This window comes from Cupressus sempervirens, chromosome 1 (assembly GCF_028749045.1).
Source record: "Cupressus sempervirens isolate cs-2001-9-10 chromosome 1, ASM2874904v1, whole genome shotgun sequence".
NCBI lineage: Eukaryota > Viridiplantae > Streptophyta > Pinopsida > Cupressales > Cupressaceae > Cupressus > Cupressus sempervirens.
The window spans coordinates 656836804-656856587 of NC_143118.1; positions in this window are offsets into that span (position 1 = coordinate 656836804).

A 19784-nucleotide genomic window follows, 5' to 3' on the forward strand; every position below is an offset into this window, starting at 1 on the left:
TATTTTATCTAATTAATATCTACTAATATAGAAAATAGGGCATTGTGTTGCAAATTCATGTTGTTTATGATATATAATATGATCATTCGGACATGCATGTATTGTTTGATACTCCATTCCAATATCTTTCATAATGGCAGTTAATTCTCAGTATGAGTAAGGTAGAATGTTTAATGGTGATAAAAAACACTCACCTATTAACCGATGACAAAAAATATAATTTGTTAATATAAAGAATATTAATTGCTACATAATTCACCCAATGTTAATTGTAAGGGAATTACGACTAAAAAAATGAAAAAAGATTACATACCTTAACATATATGTCATTGCTATGTTGCATAAACCATTCATAACCTTCAAGTTCACCAACAACAATACAATGGCAAGAAAAGTTTTTTGGTAGCCTTTGTATAAGGGCTTGTGTGCCTTCTCAAGTATAGGTACATCAAGGTTTGCATCACTATCATCATCATCATCATCATCATCATCATTGTGATCTTTTTCATCATCGTGATCTTATTCAATTGGATCATTACCTTCTACTTCTATATTCACACCTCCATAGTCCCTCATTTTGAAATCCACATTCTTTGAATTGTCATGGTTCATAACATGAAACCCAAGGTGGTTGGCCTATATCAAAATGATGACCTTATATTAACAATGACCATGGTGTCACCATCAAATAATGTCTTATGTATTTTATAAATTATTAAAATACATACCAATGGACAAAATATGTTTCCCCCTTCAATGTGACCATGTTGCCTACAATGTTCCTTGGTTCTTTTGATTAGATATCTTTGATTCTTTAAGCCCTTTCAATTTTTGCAAGGACAATAACATTTTCCATCACCTTTTCTTTTTAAGTTAGACTGTAGTCTAGCAATTATCTCCCTACATTTTTGTGCATTGATATCATCAGACATGGTGTTTCTTGAATGGAATGACTCATTGGTGGAAGAAGGATGATTTGTTTGCAACTTGCAAATTCTATATCAAGTGTATTAAAAGATCATCTAACATTAAATAATCAAGATACCTTTTGGTAGGGTGATAGTTGGATTGAAAAAAAATATATAAATCTATTAATATTAACATTCATTAATATTTGAATTATAAACTAATCATATATTATCTAACCTTTCATTGTTTCTCCTCATTTATTTTACAAAATTAGTCAGGAATATATATTTAGATCACTAAAAATAATATAATCATTGATTATAGTATGGACTAGTATCAATCAGGAATACATGAAATGCATAGATGAATACATCCTTAGATGAACACACACACCATCTTTAAGAGGAAATAGTTCTTCCAAGGAGCCCTAAATTTTAAAAATAGCCTAGTCTTTATTAAGTGTAGCCTAAAGCTCAAAGTCTTGGCCTTGCAGTTGCAAAGCTTTTACTTAGCATGTAGGTGTACTAATTTTGTGAAAGCGTATGGTGCATGAAATGTTAATTGAATTTTGTTTGGATTTTGAGGCATGTGGGTTTATAATTAATTATATTGACAAGGGAAGTGCAAAGTGAAGGAATCCTTCTTTTGTAAAATACTAAATAATAATCTCTTTAGTCTTTTGGCTATGATTGCTAAGCTGGTGTAGGAATAATCTCAATTGGAACAATGTTATAGAAGTCTCAAAGAGAAAACAATTTCCCTACCAAACAAAAAATTACAATTACCAGCATTAAAGAAAAAGGCATCCCCTTTCCATCTACATGACTTCTTTATTAAAATCTATAGACAATTGTAAAGAGTAGCTTCTTAAATCTACTAGACAATAGGATTCATAATTGTTTCAATTTATTTTTCCTTCACCTATGACCATTCCTTGTACATAAATGGGTAGCTATAATCTGTTCATTTTTGTGCATAGGTCTTGCTACCTGCAACTTGAGTTGTATTACTAATAGTTTGAAAGAGCAAGAAATTCATTCATTTTTTTTGGATACCCTTCTGTGGGATAAACTATACATAGAGAGATATCAAATTAGTTTCTAATTGCATTGTAACTTAAATGAAAGTAGAGGCAATTAAGAGGGAAACAATCCAATGGTAGGAAGTATCTGAGTATCAGGTGTCTTGCCTAAACTCATCTCAACTAAGTTTGAAGTTATGGTGGATTAAGCATATGCAATTTATTTTCACTTCTTTTTTAGTTTATGTGTTTAACAAGAAATTAGCTTAAATGATTTTGATTCTACCATCCATACATGAGCAAGAATCTACAAAAACATTGAGTGGTGGAAGATATATTTGAATAACATGCTATCATATGGACTAAATCTTTTACTATTTATTCATTTATGTAGTTTTTGAGTCAATAGATTTGCTCCAGAAGCCACGGGTGAGAAATAAAAAGTACTTCAATCAACCTTTGTTTTTGGTAAATTCATTTCAGAAGTTCTTGATTTAATCAACATTTCCATTCTAAGTTAAAGCTACTAGTTTTCTTTCAAACTGTGTGTGACCAATGTGCCTTGTATAATCCACTCTAATGACTTTTGAATATTCAACATTCTACCCATTGACAAGCTTTAACTTTTCAAATCCTAAGACTAATAAATTTCTCATAGACAAGAAAACCTAATTCTATCCTTTCAACCTTCCTTGGTTATTTTGGTTTGTAATTTGGGGGAAACACGGTGTAATAATGAGTTATCAGGACTATCTGGTAAGGTTTTGATAGCACTTTCTTTGATATTGAATAGGACAAAAATATGTGTCAATTAAAGGTATGTTGTTTTAAATTGTATATATATACTTCTAAAATGTTTGTTGCTAAGGCTACACATTCATTTGTAGTCCAACATATGGCTTCACCTATTGAGTAACCCATTAGATGTTTCTTTTATTTGCTAAAATGAATCATGGATGTAAAGTGTAAAGAAATGATACTAGTTTTCCTTTTGTATTCAATTAGTATTGGTAAAAGAGAATTCTAGACAAGTCCTTCTAAAGTAAATTGAAGAAAAACAACAACATGGAATTTAAATTTTTTTTTGTAAGTAACTATTTCTACAACTATAATTTTTACTCTCTTATTTCTGCTAATGATCTTAATTTGGTGCAGCCCTATACTAAATCTTTAAGACAATCTAATGGTGTCACTTCTTCATAGCAAAGGAGACACCATTTCTCAAACAGGTTTGTTTTTAAAGAACTTTGTGAGTTATGTCTTGATATATAGGATTGAGAATATGTTCAAAATATTTGGTTTATCAAGTTAAAATATGAACTCATCTACAAAGATTGTAACCCCAATTATTGTTGAGAATGGTAGCTTAGAAGAACTATTTCCTCTTAAAGGTGGTGGGTGTGTTCATCTAAGGTTGAACTCTAGGAAGATGTTCTATACTTTCTCACTTTCTTTGTAAGCAAGGGAACTCTTCAAAAAAACCTTACATAGTTTCTCACAACATAATTTTATCCATTATGCTGCTATCAATATGTATAGGAAACATTTCAAGGTCTCAGCCCATTTTTTAAAATTTCTATTTTCAATAAAAAGAGGTCCTATGGAGAAAGGCTAACTCAATGGAGGAAGGTACTTTGTGAGCTTTTCATGGATCAACTAGGACTCAAATCTAAGTATAAACTTTTTAGATGATCTTACAAGTTAAATAAATATGTTTCTTGCACATAGGAGAAACAAAGAGGGTCTGTTAGTATAACTCTCGATGCCAAGTGGTTTGAACCAATTTTGGATTCAATTGAAGATCAAGATGCTTCTCAAAGAGCACAAGATTTTGAACGTGGATGGTAAATACATTCAAAGAAAGAGGACTAATTATTTATTTTAAATGATTCTTCATATTAGTTTTTCACAATCTATAAACTAGAATATGATTGTATTTACTTTTAAACATTTGCATTTTTCAATCAAACACATTTAATGATCCATTATCAAAATGAAAAAAAGAATAATCCCAATATCAATTGAAAAAATCTGACATAAATTGCAACCCTTGATAAAAATATGGATAATAATTTTACATAAGCAATTTTAAACATTATCTTCTTAAGGTATCATCCATAACTCTTGCAATCAAGACCATAGGATTACCAAACCTTTACATTGTATCCACCAACCAACAACTTGCATGAGAACATTATTCTCACTTGGTTGAAGGATTTTGTGTTCATACATATTCCCTATTACAAGATTAGTTCTCAATCTTCACTTGTATACACATAAAAAATCATTAACATATCATTTGAAAAATCTTTCATAGTTCATTATCTCTCCACCTATTTAATTCTTTGCATTCATCATGATTGAATTTGTCTGACCTACCACAACACTATCCTATTTCAGGCCAATCATCCTTCGCAACAAAACATGACCAATCTAATCAGGGTTTGCATGACTTAATGAGGATACTAAGACCTTTCACAAGTTCATTCTAATGAAAAGCTACACCTTTGGAATACTTTACAAGGAATCATGATGTGATCAACATTTACATTGCACGTAACCCAAACTTGACAAGTTTGCACTTTCCTATTAGCATATAGGTTAATGCAACCATCTAGTAACCTTAAGATATAGTATCTTCCTTACCGCTACCACTAAAGACACTTTTATCATGATGTGATCAGTGTTTATATTTCCCATAACCCAAACTTGACAAGTTTGCACTTTCCTATTAGCATATAGGTTAACGCAATTATCTAGTAACCTTAACATATAGTATCTTCCTTACCCCTACCATTAAAGACACTTTTAAACATCTCTATTGATTTTCCAAAACTCAAACCATCTTGATACACTAAATATATTTAATCAAATGAAATAAAAACAAGTTTTATACCTTGCTATTGTGTCATGACAGTCTACTCCAAATCTACAATTTCTTGTATCCAATCCAAAAATATTGTTTTTAGACTTAATACAGATCTTTCACACATCAATATACTCTTATTATACTATTTTCACAATATTATATCCATATTTTAACCACCCATCTAACGGAAAAAGCCCTACTACAACTTCACACACTCAAAAACCTTACCCTATGACATTTTACTAGTCACATTCTAGTGATCAAATGCACATTCTTTCTTTGCATGGGTTCCTAAAAATTACTTAGAAATTTTTTATCTACACCTCTCCACATTGAATTGAAATCATGCAAAATATTACATTGGAATACTCTCGAGTTATCCTGGATTAAAGGTTTGCTAGTCAATCTTCAAAGGAATGCTCTCGAGTTACCCTTGTCACATTTGAGAAGAATAATTTTGTGGGGATTCTGCTTTGGTGAGGGTAAGCCATTCTTTCTCAATGTGTTTGGGTATTTCTTTAGGGAATCCCCTACCAAAAAATACACTTGTGGCCCTATAAAAAAAATTAGAGGGTTTTGCACAAGGAGAAAAGATATTCCATGTGTATAAAATAAGCATAATTCAAAAAAAAAATCACCTAAATTAGCTGGCTATGGGGTTTTTGTGTAGGGATTTTAAAGAATGCATGATTCTAAGTATATACAAAATGGGTCTCTGAAAATTTTCATGCGTTGCAATGCATTATGGGAACCTGCCTTTGTATGTGAACCCACCTCCTCCCATGAACAACGAAAAATGTGTTTCAGCTTTCATTTTTTTTCAAATATAATCCCATTTACATGGCTATTTCAATGAACATGGGAGCATAAAAAAAAAAATTAGTTCACAAGCCAATTTGGCCTCACGTCAAAAAAATTCATCAAAAATAGAGGCCAAATGTACTAGTGCAAGAATAGGTATACATACAATATTTTCTCATGTTGTAATTTGCATTTCTTTTGATCATACAACGGATCTTGCATCACATAAGGCTCACATAATAGTTTTCATATTACATCTAATGCATAGATCACACATTGATTGCACATCAATCATACTTTGATCACACATGTCACACTACTTATCTGCGCAAGATAAGATCTTTACTTACAACTTTCATATTTGCAAAACTTTTCTCTGTCGACCTTCATGTCTATACACACTTGATATAACATAAAATGACTTTATAGAATAACATCCACATAGTCATCTCATCATGACTTAGTAATTATTTTGTAACCAAAAGAGTTCCTTAAGTCATACAACTCTTATTACTAGTAGGCTCTATTCTTCTATGTTAAATACTCATACTAGTATTTCAATTGTAACTAGCACCATATAGTTTGTACACACTTGAACACTAGTACATGTCATTATGACACTATCATAGAGCTTTTCTCAACTGCACATGAGCAATACACATCTCATATGTCTTTGTATTTCGATGAATTGTCTAACACTTAGACAATTTTCTAACTCTAAATGTATAAATGAAATGTTGAATACATGTTTCCATAAATGACAACTATTAAGACATCTATATGATCATATTACCAACAAAAGTAGGGGAGAGATGAGGGAGCGAGAGATGAAGGGAAGTGGAGAGGGAGGAAGGGAGAAGGGGAGAAAGGTGGGAGTGGAAAAGAGGGTGGGTGAGAGAGAAAAAGTGGGAGAAGAAGAAGGGGAGAGATGGGTAATTTGAGGGGAGAGGGAAGAAAGGAAACGGAGAGAGAGTGTGTGAGGGGGGAGGGGGGAAGGGAAAGGGAGGTGAGAGAAGGGAAGGGGAAATTAAGGGAGATGGAGAGGTGGACAGAGGTGGGGAGAGGAAGTTAGAGAAGAGGGAGAGGAAGTGGGGGAGAGGAAGGGAGGGAGAAGGGGAGAGAAGGGGAGGAGTGAGAGGAAGAAAGGGGGGAGGAAGGGAGGGAAATATGGGGGGAGACAAAGTGGGAGAAGGCGGGGGAGAGAGAGGGGGGGGGAGAAGGGATGAGGAAAGGAAGGGAGATGGAGAGGTGGAGAGAGTGGGGAGAGGAAGTAAGAGAAGAGGGAAAAAGGAATAGATGGATGGAGAGAAAGTATTAGAGATGAAGGGATGAAGTGGGAGGGAGGGGGAGAGAGGAGAGAAGAGGGAGGGGCAAAGGAAAATATGATTAGAAGAAGGATAGAGGAAAGATGAGGAGAGGAAGGGAGATGGAGAAGGGGAGAGAGGAGAGATAGAGAGAATGAGGAAGGAAAGGGGGGAGATAGGTGTGAGAGGAGGAGAGGTAAGTGGGAGAAGGGATGAAAATATGGGGGAGAAAAAGAGGGAGATGAATAGGGGAGATGAAGGGATGAGGGAGGGGAGAGGGAGGGAAGGGGATATAAAAGAGGGGGAAAGAAAGGGAGAGGGAGATGGAAAAGAGAGTAGAGAGTAGAGAGAGAGAGAGAGAGAGAGAGAGAGAGAGAGAGAGAGAGAGAGAGAGAGAGAGAGAGAGAGAGAGAGAGAGAGAGAGAGAGAGAGAGAGAGAGAGAGGGAACTAACTAAAAAAGAAGGAGAAGGTGGGATAGAGTTATATAGGGAGACATAAAGGGATGGAGGGAGTTAGGTAGATAGATAAGGGGGAGGAATAAAGAGGGATGAATAGAGGGATGGATAGAGGGACATACAAAGAAATAGAGAGTAGAAGAGGGATAGAGGGAAAGTTGGAGGGAGAAAGGAGGAGGGATAGAGCAAGATGATGGTGATGACCACTGGGGGATGTTTAGAGGAGGAGAATAAGGGTGACAGAGAGAGGGAGACAAAGGGGGAGGGGGATAGGAAGAAGGGGGAGATAGGGGATAAAGAAGGGGGGGAAGATAGAGGGGGTAGGGGAGATGATAAGAGGGGGGGAAGAGACGGTAAGAGGGTGAGAGATATAACAAGATGAAGAAAAGGAGAGGGGGGGATAGGAAGGGACATAAAGAGGGAGTCAAAGAGGTAACAAAGGAGAGGAAGGGTGGGAGGGGGTGAGGGAGAGGTAGGGATTGTGGGGGAGGGGGAGGAGGAGAGGGAGAGATCCATAGGGAGATAATGGGAAGGAGTAAAATAGGGAGAGAAGGAGATATATGGGAAGAGAGAGGGAGGGAGAGAGTGAGGGGGGGAAGGGGGGATGGGGAGAGGGTGAGGAGAGGGGAAGAGAGATAAAGGGGGAGGTGGAGGTGGAGGAAAAATATGGAGATGATGAGAGGGAGAGGGGGGAGATAGAGGCTAGATTTCAGTTGTTCTAAAGATTTTATGGATTTTCCTACACAAACATGATCTTCACTATAAATATTTTTCCTCAAACTTATTATTTTATATGTACAATTATCTTATGTATTGTATTGCATAAACTAAAAACAAACCTTTTAGATCCTCTCTAGGCCATGAGGGTTTCTTAGTTGTATTTGAGTATTTTAGTTAAATTTTCCATAGGTATCCTTGACACCTTTTGATTCATCCCTCCACATATGAATTTAGAATCTCATATGAAGGTTGTAGCTTTAAATAACTAAGTTAAATTCATGGGTTTCAAACTTTTTCTAAAAAATCTAGTATTCTCTATAAGTCATGAATAAAAAATAATGGCTATAACTCTTTTCACTAGTTATCTTTAGAAGGTATGAATACATAATAAAAATTCAAAGCCTAGTTCTATTTTCAGATATTTGCATCTTATAAGGGTTTGAATTGATTTAAAAATTATTATAAGCTCATGCATCATTTAGACATAAAACTTGATTGTATACTACTTTGAAACTCAGAACAAGTCTTCAAGGCTTTATAATTATGCAACTGGGCTTTTCAAAAATTGCATATTTTTGTAACTTTTGGATCACCACTTCTTCCATCCATGCACTTTAATTAAGGCCAGATTACAACTTGTAGCATTAGTTTCATACCAACTTATTTTCCATGATTTATTGTAGAGTTGGCTATATCTTTTTAATATTTACATTTTGTAAAATAAAATGGTTTTTTTCCTTGTCAACATACATTTTCTTCTAATTTTATTTTCTAGATCTATCTTGTGCTATGTAGATTTAGAAGAAAAATTTTAAACACTTTCATTTGGAACTCTTGAAGATTGAAACCTTTACCATCAAATTACTCCAATAGCCACTAGTCTCCTGAACAGTTTTTGCTTTCCTCTAATTATTTAGATTTTTGTCATAAAACTTTCTCAAGTAGAAATCAGCTTTTCACATAAATCTCAATTGGGTATATAATTTGAGAAGAACAAAGTATTTAATAGATTTTACATAAATAAGAAAAGATTAAAAATAATAATTAATAATCAACTTTGGATGAGAATTTTACATTTGAAATCTTCCTTGTCTCTAGAAATACTAAAAATTGCTTGTTTTCTACATTGAGCTTTGCTCCTCCTCCAAGCTACCTATCCATCCAATTTCAAAGATTTTCAACAAAAACTATGTTAATTTGATAGCTAAAATGGTGAAAAATATAATAGCTCATATAAATTTAGAAGCTCATATGAAGGTTGTAGCTCTAAAAAATAAAGTGAAATTCACGGGTTTCAGACTTGTTCTAAAAAATCTAATATTCTATATAAGTCGTAAATTAGAAATAATGGATAGAACACTTTTCACTAGTTATCTTTAGAAGGTATGAATACATAATAAAACTTCAAATCCTACTTTTATTTTCACATATTTAATTGTATCTTATAAGGGTTTGAATTGATTTAACAATTATGATAAGATTGTTCATCATTTAGACATGAAACCTCACTGTATACTACTTTGAAACTTGGAACAAGTCTTCAAGGTTTTATAATTATGCGAATGTGCTTTTCAAAAATTGCATATTTTTGTAGCTTTTCGATCTCACCACTTCTTCCATCCACACACTTTAGTTAAGGTCGTATTACAACCTGCAACATTAGTTTCATATATACCAACATATTTTCATTGATTCGTTGTAGAGTTGGCTATATCTTTTTAATATTTACATCTTGTAAAATAAAATTATAAAAGTGTTGGAAATATTCAAGATATAATAGGTTACTGAGAGGGGAGGGGTGAATCAGTAACAATAAAACTTTTAAGTCAATTCAGAATAACCATATACAACATTTACTCATCTAGCCTACTGCATAAAAGAACTATTAAACATTTAAACCATATATGCACAAAGATTTGGTGACCCAGAAACCTTCCAAAATAGAAAGTAAAACTGGGGTGGGGATGATACCCACAAAGCTTCGTTACTGCAGTATGAAGTTGGCTAGTTAAGGCTTACAATGATCACTTCTAGTGATCTGCCCTGTTAGGAGCACAAAGGATTGCTAGATCCACTTTGTTAGAGGATTTACAAACTTACTTTACAAGTATACACTTTGTTAGGAGATTTGAATAAAGACGGTTAAGTCTACCTTGTTAAAAGATTTACATGAATGATTCACCTGTTAGGATGAACCAACAGATCAACTTACAACTTGACTGGATTCTTTATTGTAGATCACCTTCTGTGATTGATGAAATCATTTTTGCTCCTTGTAGACCTTGCTGAGTATTCTTTACTGCTAATGAATTCGCATATCATATCTTATGTCCCTCTTTTGTGCAATATTCTATATCTTGTATATCTTCCTTGTATCTATATGTTGAATGATATAATACATTACATATATATACCATTCCAATAATTATTCATGCAAGGTTGGCCAAACACAAGTAAATGGAATATAACTGAGTCGACCAAATAGTAAAATAAACTCGGGTTCTTCAGACAGACTTGATGACCTTTTGATATGCAGCATCCACTACGTTACTTGGCATCATCATGCACTCAGTAGAGGTAGGGGCTCAATTCATACTAGTCATACAACGTTGCCTAGAACTTGGTAACCATTGGTGACTTGGTAGAAACTAACTTCTTCATTAACCTCCTGAGCTCGGTTATCACTGAGTCCTTCTTCACTCGGTCATCACTAAGTGCTTCCTCACTTGGTTAATATTGAGTGCATCTTTACTCGGTTAACACTAAGTGAAACTTCACTCGGTTAACACTAAGTGCTTCTTCACTCAGTTAACACTAAGTGCATCTTCACTTGGTTAACACTAAGTGCTTCTTCACTCAGTTAGAAAAGTGTCTTCGATGCTCGGTTTGAACTGTGTCTTCAATGCTCGGTTTGAACTGTGCTGCCTTCACTCGGTCTGAACTGTATTAGGGTATGTGCAAGATCATGGTGTACCAAACTATGGCCTTAAGTGGCAGTGAAAAAGTAGCAAATTAGCGTTATGTCAACTTGACACATAATTTTAAAGTGGTTCTAAACTTTATATCAAAAAGTTGTAAGAAAATAATCTGTAGGAAATTGAATCTAGTTTCTAAACTACAAGGCCTTATCTAGAGAAAAAAATTATTTGATTGGTCAAAAGTTTGGATTTTAATGCAGTACTACAAACATTTTAGGGCAAAAATAAAAAGTAGGTGTATGTCTGACCACCTTAATCATAATCAAATGATAATATTTTTAAATATAATTTTAGATATAAAAAGTAGACTCATGCCTAGATGTGACACATATTTTTGGGAATTTTTATTCCAAATAAATAATTAATTATGAATTTTCTACTATACTATTTTCAAAATTAAAAAACTCTCGTGTCTGACCACCTTAACTAGTTCAAAAAAAATCAAAATTAAGTTTTTTTTTTTTCTTATACTAGTCGAAGCATAGAATGTGACGCATCTTTTGGATTTCACAAATCTTATATGGTTTGAAAGTTATAGCTATTTTTCAACCAGTATGTCAATTAGCACTTTGTAGCTAACTCCATTAGAAAATAAGTAATAATTACTTACTAAACTCGTAATTTGACAAACCTTACATTTATAAAAAGCTAAGAACATTCTTAAGAAACCCTTTTCATTACATCAAATTTTGGTTTAAAAAAAGTCGTCAGCTACATGCTTGAAGTAAAAAAGACATAAGAACATGCCAAAAATACATTTTCGGGATGTTTTAAAGATGACCATATAAGGTTGGTATCGAAAGATATAGTAGGAATTATAAAGGTATTAATTGTTTTCATTTAGTATCAAGATGGGTGGGAAAAAAGTTGGAATAGATTTTGAAATTCGTTGAGGCATTTCAGAACTACATATTTTTTAGATCTCCACTTTTTGGCACACCATGATCCTGCACATATCCATTACTCAGTGCTTGGTTAGAACTGTGAGATGAGTGTTGTCACTAATGGAAATAATCTTTATGCCAACAATCTCCCCCTTTGGCATTAGTGACAAAAACAATTAAGATTCAAAGTTTATGTGCAAAAATTGACATACAGTTCTAAATTTTCAAAATTGATCTTTGCAAGTCTTATTACACATATCTTTCTTACATGTATCTCTCCCATACAATATGCACAGTATTTACAAGTCATTACACATATCTCTTGAACAATTATCTCTTGGAGTGTGCTATCTCCCCCTTTTTGACAATAATGCCAAATTAAACAATATATATTTACACAGAGATTCCAAAATGAGAGATAAACTCAGAATGTACCTTGAGAATAAGAGCCAATGTCTTATCCCAATTTTCTTGCAAAAGTTTGCTGGTGGAGAGTGCTATTTGAACTTCTGCAGACAGTTCAATCATATGATCTGCAATTGAGAAGTTTTTGTCATGAATCAATGTTTTGGAATGGGCAATATGCTTCTGCATTGTGTCCATGACAGGAAGGATCATATTTTGGATGTCAATCAAAGTACACCTAATCCTTGCTTCCTCTCTCAATAATTCTACCTATTTCTCTGACAAAAATCTTATTCTGAGATGATGGGATGAACTTGAACTGTGGTCAAGCTGCAACATTTGGGCACTAACCTTCATATCCTCATCAATTTTATTCAACTTTTCTTTGATTTCCTTAGTATACTCAGTAACATCACAAAGTTTTCCAAAAAGCGAAGTTACATTATTAAAATAATGTCCAAAATTACTCAAAATTGTAGACAATTCTATCTGTTTTAATGCAATATGCTGAGCAATGTGCTCAAGCACCTTATTGTCAAATTTATTCTTTGCATTTTCAATCAATTTTTCTTGGCCAGAGGTATCCTCATTGAATTTATATACAGCCTCTTCTAACTAAATCAAAATGTGTTGAGTAGAATCTACTTCAACACCTATAGCCTCTATTAGAATATTCTTGGCACTTTCAATAATACTATATTCCTGGTCTCTCTCATGCCTCAGTTGTTTTTGCCTTACCTTTTTCTCTAATAGCTGACTGATCATTCTCATTTCATTGACTGATGCAATATCTAGATCTATCTTAGGAATGACAATGTCCTTATCCAAGTCTATTTCCTCATCCACTACCTTGCTGGAAAACATGTATCTCTTTGCTTTTCCTGTAGTGACTTCACCCTTTTCTTTTGAAACTGAAACAATAGTTGATGAGGCTGGACTGGCTAACAAAATTAGAATAGGACTAACTAGAGGAAGACTGAGAGAAGTGCTAATAGTATCAAAAATTGATGTTCCTCCCAAGATTGATGTACAGGTTGGAATGGGAGAACTAACAGATGCAAAAATTGGAGCAGATGAAATCGTCAAAATTTAAGTACCAGTGGGTACATTTACTGTACACTCTGCAGTAGAAGTTGATATGCTTGATGAACTTACTGTTGTAGCTGATGATGACTCAGTCAATGAAGATGGTTGTAGCTTGGTTAATGAAGTGGTAGACACTTACATAGATGGTACTCGGAGCTGAGAGGAGACAGGTGAAGATTGAGCAATTGATGAAGCTGTTGTGCACACAATCTCACCAGTAGAAGCTATCTCCATAGTTGATGTAGTTGCTTTAGGTGGAGAGTGAGGAAGAGATGCAATGACTTTGGCTGCAATTTTTAAGAGATCATCTTCCTCCTTAGCTTGTTCAGCTTCTTCTTCCTCCATTTCATCTTCCTTGTCTTCTTCCTCAACATTTATCATCATTGAATGTAGATCCCCTGGAATATCTTCAATATCATCATCATCACTGTTGTCATTGTCCTTGATTTCAACAATATCCTCACTGGATTTATGTAGATGATAGATATGTTTCCACATGTTTGTTGCATCATTTACAACATGCTCAATGTCTTTGATTAGTATCAAACAAGTGTGGAGTCTAATCATCATATTACCTTCACAATCTTTCAGTGATTTCTTCACTTCTGCATCAGTGAGACTCGGCAACAGATTTTTTAGGGTTTGCTCAAAGATATCCTTGACAGTCTTGATTGCAATTTCCCATCTTGGTTGCAACCTTTCCAATAGCTCTTTAGGGATCTGAGAGGCAATCTCATCTGGAGAGTATTTTCATCTTCCCATTTTACTCAATACCAGTTCCTCAATCTGCACTTTCTCCTATTTTGTTCTTGTTTCAAACTTCAATGCTTTGAAGTTTGTGAAGCTAGCACCTTCTTCTAATTGCTTCAACCTTGCCTGAAATGTGAGTGGAGGCTTGACAAGTACAGGTTCCTTCTTCCCCTATCCTGTTCTCCTGGAGAAGACTGCAGTAGCTTGCTTTTTAGGTTTGGTGATAATCACCTTAACTTTCTTCCGTTGAGGCTCCTTTACTTTTTTGACTCGGTTTTCTCTTCTTCTTCATCATCTTCTCCTTTCCCTTCAGTAATCATCAAAGGACCAACTTTTGTTTTTAGCTTTGCAATCCTCCTCTTTCCTTTGCTAATGACCTAAGGGATTTTGATTTGAAGCTCAATTCTGGCCTTAGCTTCATCATAAGTTCCAAAGACTGGTTGCTTTGGGTCTATTGGTTCATTCACCAGTGCTTCTATGATATCTCTAGTTTCATCAATATTGACCTCATAAGGAAGAGGTTTCACCCATGCAACTCGGGGCCTGACTGCCTGTATGTATACTTTGTCACAATCTACCATAAAGCATACATCTTCTTTGTATTTCTCAACCAGTTTAGGTGGAATCCGAAACTTATTGTTCATTCTTTCCTTAAAATCTTCAAAGTAATTATCCAAAACACTATCAAAATTTTCACCTAACTCTGCAATGAACTCATTTATTTGATAAAGAACATGAATATCTTTTGTCCATACTACTGATCCTTTTGATGGAAAAGACTTTTGAACATAGAAAAATAAACAGATCAAAAGTGAACCAAATTTGCAGGAGTTGTTCTTTGAAGTTCTTATGCTTTCCATATTTTTATTAAATTGAGACAAAAGCAATTCAGACAGATCAAACTCAAAATTCTTCTTTACTACCTTATATGCTAAATCTACTGCTTCACAAGGTACACTGTTTGGATGACTCAAACTATAAATTTTATGAGCAATGACGTGAATACCAAATCTTAATTCAGTGTCAACTACTGTACTGAGCTTAAGTCCTCTACCATCCCATTCTGCTTGGGTTAGCCTTTGCAATTCTTCTTGACCTAGGGTTTTGGTAGACTTAGCTTTGCTCAACATGGGAAGGCCAGTAATCTTGTTAATCATTTTCTTTGTGATAAGCACTGGTTGCTCTAACCACAATTGCCTGTTGTGAACCCGACTAAGTACATACCTAACCCATTTAACTTGAAAATTCCTTGGCAAATGTGAAATGTGGGCTAACCCTTTTGTTTCAAGATGCTTATGCTCGAGTTTCAAATTTCCATCTACGCTCATTTCTCCTAGGGCATTATCAATTTCTAGGTTTCCAAGTTCTTGAATGGAACATTTGAAATGAGAGCGAATGTTATTTAAAAGGAGTACCTTTGGAGGAATTTGAGACTGAGCATCGTTAGGATCAAGTGATTCTACAATTGCTGGTGCCAATTTGAAGTTCAACGCCTTCCATTCCACACCTTTAACCAGCATTTCTGAGCCTCTCTTTGCCTTGGAGTTGCTACTTCCAAATGCCATTGCTGCTCGGTAAGTGAAGAGAAATTCTAAATAGATTCTTTGCCCTTTAAAATTTGCTCGAAATTGCTTTAAGCTTGCTCTAGAATCAAAGGAGATAACTTAGCTCAAAGTTTGTAGTGAAGAATGAGATCAAATTTTGCCCTTTTTGACAAAAAAATTTTCATAAATGCTTGATACGAAGGTAGATGAAATGTTAGGTTGTCATCCACTTGCTCGGTAGATACTATCAACTCGGTGATCAAAAGAAAAAATTGATGTATTGACTTAACTCGGTAAGGTCACGAACCGACCTTGCTCGGTTGATATAACTCGATAAATGAAACTTTATTGCACCCGACCGAACTCAGTTAAGTCTAAGATCAAAGTGTATCTGAATACTGTTCTGATCATCTTTCTTCTTGTGGAACTATTTAGGATAATTCTTGGAGGATGCAGTTCCATACTTTCTTTTATGAATATTAATTGGAGATGGTGGAGTCATTCATTTCTTGAGTGATATTGCCATTGCTTGACTTATCTTGTTCAGTAGATTTTGGAATCCACTATTGCTTCATTTGCTTCCAAATGTTGTCTACTTTGATTTTCTTCTCATCTTCAATTCTTTCTATATTCATGCAATTTCTAGCTATATGACCAAGTTCTGTACATGTATAGCACCTTACAGTAGTGTCCTTCTTCCTTAGGTGATGTCTTGCACAAATTTATGCCAGTATGTCCATATTCTCCACAATAGTGACATCTGCACTAGGTGTTGTAGTCCCATCCAAATATGGCTTTGACAAGTTGTTCAGCTAGATTGAATGATTTGGATCTGCATTGGAATGCCTTGTGACCATGTTTTTTGCATTTGTGATAGTTGCCTTCAAATTTTGGTTTTTCTTTGCACTCATTTGCTTTGTGACCATGCTGATTGTAATTGAATCATTTACCATTGAATTTTTCTTTTCCATTGCTCCAACATTTGTTTAATGTATGAGCTAACTTGCCACAGTGATTACAAGTGGGTTTTTTATTCTTTTGTTCACCTTGTTTGGAGGATTCACCTTCTTCCTTGTATCCAAGACCAGCTTTACCTTTATGTCTATAAAGATTTTCCTCATTTTGTTGATTTAATTGATTCATAGCTGCTTGGGATTTCATCATTCTTTCATTGACTTGCCTTTCAAAGATTAGATCATTTTCCAAGCTTTCATTGATTTGTCTCTCAGTTCTTAAATCATTCTGTAGACTTTCATTTTGTACTCTGAGAATCTTGATTTCTTCATTTGCATTAGAGAGTTGGTCTATAAGGTCTTCATGCTGATGGGATTGATTATGAATTTTATGGCTTTTATCTTCCAATTCTTCTTGTGCTTTGTTTCTTTGTTCCAAAACTTCACATAGCCTAATTGACTGTATTTCTTGCTCTCTTTTAAGCTTTCTTACCTCTTCTTGCATAGATCCATTCTTTTCTAGAAGTTCTTTAATTGCCTTGTCAGCTTCTTCTGAACTACTTGATGGTAACAAATCTTCAATCTTTTCTTCAACATAGTGATGGTCATTCATTTGTCTTGCAAGTTCCTTTCTTCTTTTTAGGGATTGAGAAAGATGCTCCTCTGCTTCTTTGAGTTGAACCATGGCCATTTCTAGATCTAACTTTTCATTTTCAATAACTTTCTCCAGTCTGAATATCTCCATAACTTAGATCTTTGCTCAAGCTGTCAAACTTTGTCCTGAGAACCAAAAAGCTCTGATACCAATTGTTGGAAATATTCAAGATATAATAGGTTACTAAGAGGGGAGGGGTGAATTAGTAACAATAAAACTTTTAAGTCAATTCAGAATAACCATATACAACATTTACTCATCTAGCTTGCTACATAAAAGAACTATTAAACATTTAAACCATATATGCACAGAGATTTGGTGACCCAAAAACCTTCCAAAATAGAAAGTAAAATTGGGGTGGGGATGATACCCACAAAGCTTCGTTACTGCAGTATGAAGTTGGCTGGTTAAGGCTTACAATGATCACTTCTGGTGATCTGCCCTGTTAGGAGCATAGAGGATTGCTAGATCCACCTTGTTAGAGGATTTAAAAACATACTTTACAAGTATGCACTATGTTAGGAGATTTGAATAAAGACGGTTAAGTCTACCTTGTTAAAGGATTTACAGGAATGATTCACCTATTAGGATGAACCAACAGATCAACTTACAACTTGACTGGATTCTTTATTGTAGATCACCTTTTGTGATTGATGAAATCATTTCTGCTCCTTATAGACCTTGCTGAGTATTCTTTACTGCTAATGAATTCGCATATCATATCTTATGTCTATCTTTTGTGCAATATTCTATATCTTGTATATCTTCCTTGTATCTATATGTTGAATGATATAATACATTACATATATATACCATTCCAATAATTATTCATGCAAGGTCGGCCAAACACAAGTAAACAAAATATAACTGAGTCAACCAAATAGTAAAATAAACTCGGGTTCTTCAGACAGACTTGATGACCTTCTGATACGTGGCATCCACTACATTACTTGGCATCGTCATGCACTCGGTAGAGGTAGGGGCTCGATTCATACTAGTCATACAACGTTGCTTGGAACTCAGTAACCATTGGTGACTCGGTAGAAACTAACTTCTTCGTTAACCTCCTGAGCTCGGTTATCACTAAGTCCTTCTTCACTCGGTCATCACTGAGTGCTTCCTCACTCGGTTAATACTGAGTGCATCTTTACTCTGTTAACACTAATTGCAACTTCACTCGGTTAATACTAAGTGCTTCTTCACTCGGTTAACACTAAGTGCATCTTCACTTGGTTAACACTAAGTGCTTCTTCACTCGGTTAGAACTGTGTCTTTGATGCTCGATTTGAACTGTGTCTTCAGTGCTTGGTTTGAACTATGTTGCCATCACTCGGTATGAACTGTATTACTCGGTGCTCGGTTAGAACTGTGAGATGAGTGTTGTCACTAATGGAAAAAATCTTTATGCCAACAAAAAGATAATTTCATTCTTTAGTTATTATGTTTTGTCAGCATACATTTGCTTCTATTTTTCTTTGCTAGATCTATCTTGTGTTGTGCAAATTTAGAAGAAAATTTTTAAACACTTTCATTTGGAACTTCTGAAGATTGAAACATTTACCATCAAATTAATCCACCAACCACTAGTCTCTTGAACAGTTTTTGGTTTCATCTAATTGTTTATATTTTTGTAATAAAACTTTCTCAAGTAGAAATCAACTTTTCGTAGAAATTTCAATTTGGTACATAATTTGAGAAAAACATAGTATTTTAATAGATTTTACATAAATAAGAAAAGATAAAAAGAAAGTCATAATCAACTTTGGATGAGAGTTTTACATTTGAAAACTTCATTGTCTCTAGAAATACTAAAAAATGAACTTGTTTTCTCCATCAAGCTTTGCTCCTCCTCTGAGCTACTTGGCCATCCAATTTTCAAAGATTTCTAACAAAAACTAGGTTAATTTGATAGCTAAAAAGGTGAAAAATATACTAGCCAAAGTCTGTTATATTAATAGATCCAACACTCCCTTTTATAAAGAAACTACAATGATAGAGAGAAAGAAATATAAACTCCTCAAACTAATTTACAAATAACTTGCCAACCAACCTATTTTTCTCATGTGATCTTAGTATAAATTTAGAAGAGGTTGTATTAATAAGAACACATTTATAATTAGTGAAAGTGATCAAAAATCCTCCTGAAGGTTATCTACATCAAGGTCATAATCTATTCCAAGCCATGAGGGGATCCAAAGCCAACTGTTGCATAGGCACCATAGAAGGAATATAAGCAAGTAGTGAAGCTTGAACTCTAGGCTTAAGGGACCCCACATTCAAATATGCCTTAACAAAAAAGTATCCATAGAGAGATGAATACTAGGGGGAGAAGATACAACTTCCAAAAGAACCATGAGAGGAAAGTACAAGCTCAAAAACTGAAGAAGGCACTACTTCACCATTAGAGAACTTTAAAACTAACAATTTCATAGATTGGTCTAATAGAATC